Below are 12,442 nucleotides of genomic sequence, written 5' to 3'. Positions count from 1 at the left end.
CAAGGTAATTGTACGCATTTTGGTACTAACTATGAACTTAATGAACAAGGTAATTGTACGCATTGTGGTCCTAACTATGTACAAGATAATTGTATGCATTGTGGTCCTAACTATAAACTCAATGAACAAGGTAATTGTACGCATTTTGGTACTAACTATGAACTCAATGAACAAGGTAATTGTACGCATTGTGGTCCTAACTATGAACAATGTAATTGTATGCATTGTGGTCCTAACTATGAACTTAATGAACAAGGTAATTGTACGCATTTTGGTACTAACTATGAACTCAATGAACAAGGTAATTGTACGCATTGTGGTCCTAACTATGAACTTAATGAACAAGGTAATTGTACGCATTGTGGTCCTAAATATAAACTCATTGAACAAGGTAATTGTACGCATTGTGGTCCTAACTATGAACTCAATGAACAAGGTAATTGTACGCATTTATATCCTAACTATGTACTTAATGAACAAGGTAATTGTACGCATTGTGGTCCTAACTATGAACTCATTGAACAAGGTAATTGTACGCATTGTGGTCCTAACTATGAACAAGGTAATTGTATGCATTGTGGTCCTAACTATGAACTTAATGAACAAGGTAATTGTACGCATTTTGGTACTAACTATGAACTTAATGAACAAGGTAATTGTAGGCATTGTGGTCCTAATTGTAAACTCAATGAACAAGGTAATTGTACGTATTTTGGTACTAACTATGAACTTAATGAACAAGGTAATTGTACGCATTGTGGTCCTAACTATGAACTTAATGAACAAGGTAATTGTACGCATTTTGGTACTAACTATGAACTTAATGAACAAGGTAATTGTACACACTGTGGTCCTAACTATAAACTCAATGAACAAGGTAATTGTACGCATTGTGGTCCTAACTATAAACTCAGTGAACAAGGTAATTGTACGCATTTTGGTACTAACTATGAACTCAATGAACAAGGTAATTGTACGCATTGTGGTCCTAACTATAAACTCAGTGAACAAGGTAATTGTACGCATTTTGGTACTAACTATGAACTCAATGAACAAGGTAATTGTACGCATTTTGGTACTAACTATGAACTCAATGAACAAGGTAATTGTACGCATTGTGGTCCTAACTATAAACTCAATGAACAAGGTAATTGTACGCATTTTGGTACTAACTATGAACTCAATGAACAAGGTAATTTTACGCATTGTGGTCCTAACTATGAACAAGATAATTGTATGCATTGTGGTCCTAACTATGAACTTAATGAACAAGGTAATTGTACGCATTTTGGTACTAACTATGAACTTAATGAACAAGGTAATTGTACGCATTGTGGTCATAATTATAAACTTAATGAACAAGGTAATTGTACGCATTGTGGTACTAACTATAAACTCAATGAACAAAGTAATTGTACGCATTGTGGTCCTAACTATGAACTCAATGAACAAGGTAATTGTACGCATTTTGGTACTAACTATGAACTCAATGAACAAGGTAATTGTACGCATTGTGGTCCTAACTATGAACTCAATGAACAAGGTAATTGTACGCATTTTGGTACTAACTATGAACTCAATGAACAAGGTAATTGTACGCATTTTGGTACTAACTATGAACTCAATGAACAAGGTAATTGTACGCATTGTGGTCCTAATTATAAACTCAATGAACAAGGTAATTGTACGCATTTTGGTACTAACTATGAACTCAATGAACAAGGTAATTGTACGCATTGTGGTCCTAACTATGAACTCAATGAACAAGGTAATTGTACGCATTGTGGTCCTAACTATGAACTCAATGAACAAGGTAACTGTACGCATTGTGGTCCTAACTATGAACAAGGTAATTGTACGCATTTTGGTACTAACTATGAACTCAATGAACAACTTGAAGGTAATTGTACGCATTTTGGTACTAACTATGAACTCAATGAACAAGGTAATTGTACGCATTGTGGTCCTAACTATGAACTCAATGAACAAGGTAATTGTACGCATTGTGGTCCTAACTATGAACTCAATGAACAAGGTAATTGTACGCATTGTGGTCCTAACTATGAACAAGGTAATTGTACGCATTGTGGTCCTAACTATAAACTCAATGAACAAGGTAATTGTACGCATTGTGGTCCTAACTATGAACTCAATGAACAAGGTAATTGTACGCATTATTATCCTAACTATGTACTTAATGAACAAGGTAATTGTACGCATTGTGGTCCTAACTATGAACTCATTGAACAAGGTAATTGTACGCATTGTGGTCCTAACTATGAACAAGGTAATTGTATGCATTGTGGTCCTAACTATGAACTTAATGAACAAGGTAATTGTACGCATTGTGGTCCTAACTATGAACTTAATGAACAAGGTAATTGTACGCATTTTGGTACTAACTATGAACTCAATGAACAAGGTAATTGTACGCATTGTGGTCCTAACTATGAACTCAATAAACAAGGTAATTGTACGCAGTGTGGTCCTAACTATGAACTTAATGAACAAGGTAATTGTACGCATTGTGGTCCTAACTATAAACTCAATGAACAAGGTAATTGTACGCATTTTGGTACTAATTATGAACTTAAAGAACAAGGTAATTGTACGCATTGTGGTCCTAACTATGAACTTAATGAACAAGGTAATTGTACGCATTTTGGTACTAACTATGAACTCAATGAACAAGGTAATTGTACGCATTGTGGTCCTAACTATGAACTTAATGAACAAGGTAATTGTACGCATTTTGGTACTAACTATGAACTTAATGAACAAGGTAATTGTCCGCATTGTGGTCCTAACTATGAACTTAATGAACAAGGTAATTGTACGCATTTTGGTACTAACTATGAACTCAATGAACAAGGTAATTGTACGCATTGTGGTCCTAACTATGAACTTAATGAACAAGGTAATTGTACGCATTTTGGTACTAATTATGAACAAGGTAATTGTACGCATTTTGGTACTAACTATGAACTTAATGAACAAGGTAATTGTACGCATTGTGGTCCTAACTATAAACTCAATGAACAAGGTAATTGTACGCATTTTGGTACTAACTATGAACTTAATGAACAAGGTAATTGTCCGCATTGTGGTCCTAACTATGAACTTAATGAACAAGGTAATTGTACGCATTTTGGTACTAACTATGAACTCAATGAACAAGGTAATTGTACGCATTGTGGTCCTAACTATGAACTTAATGAACAAGGTAATTGTACGCATTGTGGTCCTAACTATAAACTCAATAAACAAGGTAATTGTACGCATTGTGGTCCTAACTATGAACTCAATGAACAAGGTAATTGTACGCATTATTATCCTAACTATGTACTTAATGAACAAGGTAATTGTACGCATTGTGGTCCTAACTATGAACTCATTGAACAAGGTAATTGTACGCATTGTGGTCCTAACTATGAATAAGGTAATTGTATGCATTGTGGTCCTAACTATGAACTTAATGAACAAGGTAATTGTACGCATTTTGGTACTAACTATGAACTCAATGAACAAGGTAATTGTACGCATTGTGGTCCTAACTATGAACTTAATGAACAAGGTAATTGTACGCATTGTGGTCCTAAATATAAACTCATTGAACAAGGTAATTGTACGCATTGTGGTCCTAACTATGAACTCAATGAACAAGGTAATTGTACGCATTTATATCCTAACTATGTACTTAATGAACAAGGTAATTGTACGCATTGTGGTCCTAACTATGAACTCATTGAACAAGGTAATTGTACGCATTGTGGTCCTAACTATGAACAAGGTAATTGTATGCATTGTGGTCCTAACTATGAACTTAATGAACAAGGTAATTGTACGCATTTTGGTACTAACTATGAACTTAATGAACAAGGTAATTGTAGGCATTGTGGTCCTAATTGTAAACTCAATGAACAAGGTAATTGTACGTATTTTGGTACTAACTATGAACTTAATGAACAAGGTAATTGTACGCATTGTGGTCCTAACTATGAACTTAATGAACAAGGTAATTGTACGCATTTTGGTACTAACTATGAACTTAATGAACAAGGTAATTGTACACACTGTGGTCCTAACTATAAACTCAATGAACAAGGTAATTGTACGCATTGTGGTCCTAACTATAAACTCAGTGAACAAGGTAATTGTACGCATTTTGGTACTAACTATGAACTCAATGAACAAGGTAATTGTACGCATTGTGGTCCTAACTATAAACTCAGTGAACAAGGTAATTGTACGCATTTTGGTACTAACTATGAACTCAATGAACAAGGTAATTGTACGCATTTTGGTACTAACTATGAACTCAATGAACAAGGTAATTGTACGCATTGTGGTCCTAACTATAAACTCAATGAACAAGGTAATTGTACGCATTTTGGTACTAACTATGAACTCATTGAACAAGGTAATTTTACGCATTGTGGTCCTAACTATGAACAAGATAATTGTATGCATTGTGGTCCTAACTATGAACTTAATGAACAAGGTAATTGTACGCATTTTGGTACTAACTATGAACTTAATGAACAAGGTAATTGTACGCATTGTGGTCATAATTATAAACTTAATGAACAAGGTAATTGTACGCATTGTGGTCCTAACTATAAACTCAATGAACAAAGTAATTGTACGCATTGTGGTCCTAACTATGAACTCAATGAACAAGGTAATTGTACGCATTTTGGTACTAACTATGAACTCAATGAACAAGGTAATTGTACGCATTGTGGTCCTAACTATGAACTCAATGAACAAGGTAATTGTACGCATTTTGGTACTAACTATGAACTCAATGAACAAGGTAATTGTACGCATTGTGGTCCTAATTATAAACTCAATGAACAAGGTAATTGTACGCATTTTGGTACTAACTATGAACTTAATGAACAAGGTAATTGTACGCATTGTGGTCCTAACTATGAACTCAATGAACAAGGTAATTGTACGCATTGTGGACCTAACTATGAACTCAATGAACAAGGTAACTGTACGCATTGTGGTCCTAACTATGAACAAGGTAATTGTACGCATTTTGGTACTAACTATGAACTCAATGAACAACTTGAAGGTAATTGTACGCATTTTGGTACTAACTATGAACTCAATGAACAAGGTAATTGTACGCATTGTGGTCCTAACTATGAACTCAATGAACAAGGTAATTGTACGCATTGTGGTCCTAACTATGAACTCAATGAACAAGGTAATTGTACACATTTTGGTACTAACTATGAACAAGGTAATTGTACGCATTGTGGTCCTAACTATAAACTCAATGAACAAGGTAATTGTACGCATTGTGGTCCTAACTATGAACTCAATGAACAAGGTAATTGTATGCATTATTATCCTAACTATGTACTTAATGAACAAGGTAATTGTACGCATTGTGGTCCTAACTATGAACTCATTGAACAAGGTAATTGTACGCATTGTGGTCCTAACTATGAACAAGGTAATTGTATGCATTGTGGTCCTAACTATGAACTTAATGAACAAGGTAATTGTACGCATTTTGGTACTAACTATGAACTCAATGAACAAGGTAATTGTACGCATTGTGGTCCTAACTATGAACTTAATGAACAAGGTAATTGTATGCATTGTGGTCCTAACTATAAACTCAATGAACAAGGTAATTGTACGCATTGTGGTCCTAACTATGAACTCAATGAACAAGGTAATTGTATGCATTTATATCCTAACTATGTACTTAATGAACAAGGTAATTGTACGCATTGTGGTCCTAACTATGAACTCATTGAACAAGGTAATTGTACGCATTGTGGTCCTAACTATGAACAAGGTAATTGTATGCATTGTGGTCCTAACTATGAACTTAATGAACAAGGTAATTGTACGCATTGTGGTCCTAACTGTAAACTCAATGAACAAGGTAATTGTACGCATTTTGGTACTAACTATGAACTCAATGAACAAGGTAATTGTACGCATTGTGGTCCTAACTATGAACAAGGTAATTGTATGCATTGTGGTCCTAACTATGAACTTAATGAACAAGGTAATTGTACGCATTTTGGTACTAACTATGAACTTAATGAACAAGGTAATTGTAGGCATTGTGGTCCTAATTGTAAACTCAATGAACAAGGTAATTGTACGTATTTTGGTACTAACTATGAACTTAATGAACAAGGTAATTGTACGCATTGTGGTCCTAACTATAAACTCAGTGAACAAGGTAATTGTACGCATTTTGGTACTAACTATGAACTCAGTGAACAAGGTAATTGTACGCATTTTGGTACTAACTATGAACTCAATGAACAAGGTAATTGTACGCATTGTGGTCCAAACTATGAACAAGATAATTGTATGCATTGTGGTCCTAACTATGAACTTAATGAACAAGGTAATTGTACGCATTTTGGTACTAACTATGAACTTAATGAACAAGGTAATTGTACGCATTGTGGTCATAATTATAAACTCAATGAGCAAGGTAATTGTACGCATTGTGGTCCTAACTATAAACTCAATGAACAAAGTAATTGTACGCATTGTGGTCCTAACTATGAACTCAATGAACAAGGTAATTGTACGCATTTTGGTCCTAACTATGAACTCAATGAACAAGGTAATTGTACGCATTTTGGTACTAACTATGAACTCAATGAACAAGGTAATTGTACGCATTGTGGTCCTAATTATAAACTCAATGAACAAGGTAATTGTACGCATTTTGGTACTAACTATGAACTTACTGAACAGGGTAATTGTACACACTGTGGTCCTAACTATAAACTCAATGAACAAGGTAATTGTACGCATTGTGGTCCTAACTATAAACTCAGTGAACAAGGTAATTGTACGCATTTTGGTACTAACTATGAACTCAATGAACAAGGTAATTGTACGCATTTTGGTACTAACTATGAACTCAATGAACAAGGTAATGGTACGCATTGTGGTCCTAACTATAAACTCAATGAACAAGGTAATTGTACGCATTTTGGTACTAACTATGAACTCAATGAACAAGGTAATTGTACGCATTGTGGTCCTAACTATGAACAAGATAATTGTATGCATTGTGGTCCTAACTATGAACTTAATGAACAAGGTAATTGTACGCATTGTGGTCATAATTATAAACTCAATGAACAAGGTAATTGTACGCATTGTGGTCCTAACTATAAACTCAATGAACAAAGTAATTGTACGCATTGTGGTCCTAACTATGAACTCAATGAACAAGGTAATTGTATGCATTGTGGTCCTAACTATGAACTCAATGAACAAGGTAATTGTACGCATTTTGGTACTAACTATGAACTCAATGAACAAGGTAATTGTACGCATTTTGGTACTAACTATGAACTCAATGAACAAGGTAATTGTACGCACTGTGGTCCTAATTATAAACTCAATGAACAAGGTAATTGTACGCATTTTGGTACTAACTATGAACTCAATGAACAAGGTAATTGTACGCATTGTGGTCCTAACTATGAACTCAATGAACAAGGTAATTGTACGCATTGTGATCCTAACTATGAACTCAATGAACAAGGTAACTGTACGCATTGTGGTCCTAACTATGAACAAGGTAATTGTACGCATTTTGGTACTAACTATGAACTCAATGAACAACTTGAAGGTAATTGTACGCATTTTGGTACTAACTATGAACACAATGAACAAGGTAATTGTACGCATTGTGGTCCTAACTATGAACTCAATGAACAAGGTAATTGTACGCATTGTGGTCCTAACTATGAACTCAATGAACAAGGTAATTGTACACATTTTGGTACTAACTATGAACAAGGTAATTGTACGCATTATGGTCCTAACTATAAACTCAATGAACAAGGTAATTGTACGCATTGTGGTCCTAACTATGAACTCAATGAACAAGGTAATTGTATGCATTATTATCCTAACTATGTACTTAATGAACAAGGTAATTGTACGCATTGTGGTCCTAACTATGAACTCATTGAACAAGGTAATTGTACGCATTGTGGTCCTAACTATGAACAAGGTAATTGTATGCATTGTGGTCCTAACTATGAACTTAATGAACAAGGTAATTGTACGCATTTTGGTACTAACTATGAACTCAATGAACAAGGTAATTGTACGCATTGTGGTCCTAACTATGAACTTAATGAACAAGGTAATTGTATGCATTGTGGTCCTAACTATAAACTCAATGAACAAGGTAATTGTACGCATTGTGGTCCTAACTATGAACTCAATGAACAAGGTAATTGTATGCATTTATATCCTAACTATGTACTTAATGAACAAGGTAATTGTACGCATTGTGGTCCTAACTATGAACTCATTGAACAAGGTAATTGTACGCATTGTGGTCCTAACTATGAACAAGGTAATTGTATGCATTGTGGTCCTAACTATGAACTTAATGAACAAGGTAATTGTACGCATTGTGGTCCTAACTGTAAACTCAATGAACAAGGTAATTGTACGCATTTTGGTACTAACTATGAACTCAATGAACAAGGTAATTGTACGCATTGTGGTCCTAACTATGAACAAGGTAATTGTATGCATTGTGGTCCTAACTATGAACTTAATGAACAAGGTAATTGTACGCATTTTGGTACTAACTATGAACTTAATGAACAAGGTAATTGTAGGCATTGTGGTCCTAATTGTAAACTCAATGAACAAGGTAATTGTACGTATTTTGGTACTAACTATGAACTTAATGAACAAGGTAATTGTACGCATTGTGGTCCTAACTATAAACTCAGTGAACAAGGTAATTGTACGCATTTTGGTACTAACTATGAACTCAGTGAACAAGGTAATTGTACGCATTTTGGTACTAACTATGAACTCAATGAACAAGGTAATTGTACGCATTGTGGTCCAAACTATGAACAAGATAATTGTATGCATTGTGGTCCTAACTATGAACTTAATGAACAAGGTAATTGTACGCATTTTGGTACTAACTATGAACTTAATGAACAAGGTAATTGTACGCATTGTGGTCATAATTATAAACTCAATGAACAAGGTAATTGTACGCATTGTGGTCCTAACTATAAACTCAATGAACAAAGTAATTGTACGCATTGTGGTCCTAACTATGAACTCAATGAACAAGGTAATTGTACGCATTTTGGTCCTAACTATGAACTCAATGAACAAGGTAATTGTACGCATTTTGGTACTAACTATGAACTCAATGAACAAGGTAATTGTACGCATTGTGGTCCTAATTATAAACTCAATGAACAAGGTAATTGTACGCATTTTGGTACTAACTATGAACTTAATGAACAGGGTAATTGTACACACTGTGGTCCTAACTATAAACTCAATGAACAAGGTAATTGTACGCATTGTGGTCCTAACTATAAACTCAGTGAACAAGGTAATTGTACGCATTTTGGTACTAACTATGAACTCAATGAACAAGGTAATTGTACGCATTTTGGTACTAACTATGAACTCAATGAACAAGGTAATGGTACGCATTGTGGTCCTAACTATAAACTCAATGAACAAGGTAATTGTACGCATTTTGGTACTAACTATGAACTCAATGAACAAGGTAATTGTACGTATTGTGGTCCTAACTATGAACAAGATAATTGTATGCATTGTGGTCCTAACTATGAACTTAATGAACAAGGTAATTGTACGCATTGTGGTCATAATTATAAACTCAATGAACAAGGTAATTGTACGCATTGTGGTCCTAACTATAAACTCAATGAACAAAGTAATTGTACGCATTGTGGTCCTAACTATGAACTCAATGAACAAGGTAATTGTATGCATTGTGGTCCTAACTATGAACTCAATGAACAAGGTAATTGTACGCATTTTGGTACTAACTATGAACTCAATGAACAAGGTAATTGTACGCATTTTGGTACTAACTATGAACTCAATGAACAAGGTAATTGTACGCACTGTGGTCCTAATTATAAACTCAATGAACAAGGTAATTGTACGCATTTTGGTACTAACTATGAACTCAATGAACAAGGTAATTGTACGCATTGTGGTCCTAACTATGAACTCAATGAACAAGGTAATTGTACGCATTGTGATCCTAACTATGAACTCAATGAACAAGGTAACTGTACGCATTGTGGTCCTAACTATGAACAAGGTAATTGTACGCATTTTGGTACTAACTATGAACTCAATGAACAACTTGAAGGTAATTGTACGCATTTTGGTACTAACTATGAACTCAATGAACAAGGTAATTGTACGCATTGTGGTCCTAACTATGAACTCAATGAACAAGGTAATTGTACGCATTGTGGTCCTAACTATGAACTCAATGAACAAGGTAATTGTACACATTTTGGTACTAACTATGAACAAGGTAATTGTACGCATTGTGGTCCTAACTATGAACAAGGTAATTGTACGCATTGTGGTCCTAACTATGAACAAGGTAATTGTATGCATTGTGGTCCTAACTATGAACTTAATGAACAAGGTAATTGTACGCATTGTGGTCCTAACTGTAAACTCAATGAACAAGGTAATTGTACGCATTTTGGTACTAACTATGAACTCAATGAACAAGGTAATTGTACGCATTGTGGTCCTAACTATGAACAAGGTAATTGTATGCATTGTGGTCCTAACTATGAACTTAATGAACAAGGTAATTGTACGCATTTTGGTACTAACTATGAACTTAATGAACAAGGTAATTGTAGGCATTGTGGTCCTAATTGTAAACTCAATGAACAAGGTAATTGTACGTATTTTGGTACTAACTATGAACTTAATGAACAAGGTAATTGTACGCATTGTGGTCCTAACTATAAACTCAGTGAACAAGGTAATTGTACGCATTTTGGTACTAACTATGAACTCAGTGAACAAGGTAATTGTACGCATTTTGGTACTAACTATGAACTCAATGAACAAGGTAATTGTACGCATTGTGGTCCAAACTATGAACAAGATAATTGTATGCATTGTGGTCCTAACTATGAACTTAATGAACAAGGTAATTGTACGCATTTTGGTACTAACTATGAACTTAATGAACAAGGTAATTGTACGCATTGTGGTCATAATTATAAACTCAATGAACAAGGTAATTGTACGCATTGTGGTCCTAACTATAAACTCAATGAACAAAGTAATTGTACGCATTGTGGTCCTAACTATGAACTCAATGAACAAGGTAATTGTACGCATTTTGGTCCTAACTATGAACTCAATGAACAAGGTAATTGTACGCATTTTGGTACTAACTATGAACTCAATGAACAAGGTAATTGTACGCATTGTGGTCCTAATTATAAACTCAATGAACAAGGTAATTGTACGCATTTTGGTACTAACTATGAACTTAATGAACAGGGTAATTGTACACACTGTGGTCCTAACTATAAACTCAATGAACAAGGTAATTGTACGCATTGTGGTCCTAACTATAAACTCAGTGAACAAGGTAATTGTACGCATTTTGGTACTAACTATGAACTCAATGAACAAGGTAATTGTACGTATTTTGGTACTAACTATGAACTCAATGAACAAGGTAATGGTACGCATTGTGGTCCTAACTATAAACTCAATGAACAAGGTAATTGTACGCATTTTGGTACTAACTATGAACTCAATGAACAAGGTAATTGTACGTATTGTGGTCCTAACTATGAACAAGATAATTGTATGCATTGTGGTCCTAACTATGAACTTAATGAACAAGGTAATTGTACGCATTGTGGTCATAATTATAAACTCAATGAACAAGGTAATTGTACGCATTGTGGTCCTAACTATAAACTCAATGAACAAAGTAATTGTACGCATTGTGGTCCTAACTATGAACTCAATGAACAAGGTAATTGTATGCATTGTGGTCCTAACTATGAACTCAATGAACAAGGTAATTGTACGCATTTTGGTACTAACTATGAACTCAATGAACAAGGTAATTGTACGCATTTTGGTACTAACTATGAACTCAATGAACAAGGTAATTGTACGCACTGTGGTCCTAATTATAAACTCAATGAACAAGGTAATTGTACGCATTTTGGTACTAACTATGAACTCAATGAACAAGGTAATTGTACGCATTGTGGTCCTAACTATGAACTCAATGAACAAGGTAATTGTACGCATTGTGATCCTAACTATGAACTCAATGAACAAGGTAACTGTACGCATTGTGGTCCTAACTATGAACAAGGTAATTGTACGCATTTTGGTACTAACTATGAACTCAATGAACAACTTGAAGGTAATTGTACGCATTTTGGTACTAACTATAAACTCAATGAACAAGGTAATTGTACGCATTGTGGTCCTAACTATGAACTCAATGAACAAGGTAATTGTACGCATTGTGGTCCTAACTATGAACTCAATGAACAAGGTAATTGTACACATTTTGGTACTAACTATGAACAAGGTAATTGTACGCATTGTGGTCCTA

General features: G+C 34.6%; 1 protein-coding gene across 1 annotated transcript in view; it reads left to right on the top strand.

The window, feature by feature from the left end:
- LOC102808043 (VWFA and cache domain-containing protein 1-like) overlaps positions 1-12,442 on the top strand; it is a 47,602-nt gene that overhangs the window by 11,274 nt on the left and 23,886 nt on the right. The window lies entirely within an intron of this gene.

Source organism: Saccoglossus kowalevskii, chromosome 22 (genome assembly GCF_978046115.1).
Source record: "Saccoglossus kowalevskii chromosome 22, keSacKowa6.1, whole genome shotgun sequence".
Taxonomy (NCBI): domain Eukaryota; kingdom Metazoa; phylum Hemichordata; class Enteropneusta; family Harrimaniidae; genus Saccoglossus; species Saccoglossus kowalevskii.
This window is presented reverse-complemented; position numbering and strand designations above follow the sequence as displayed.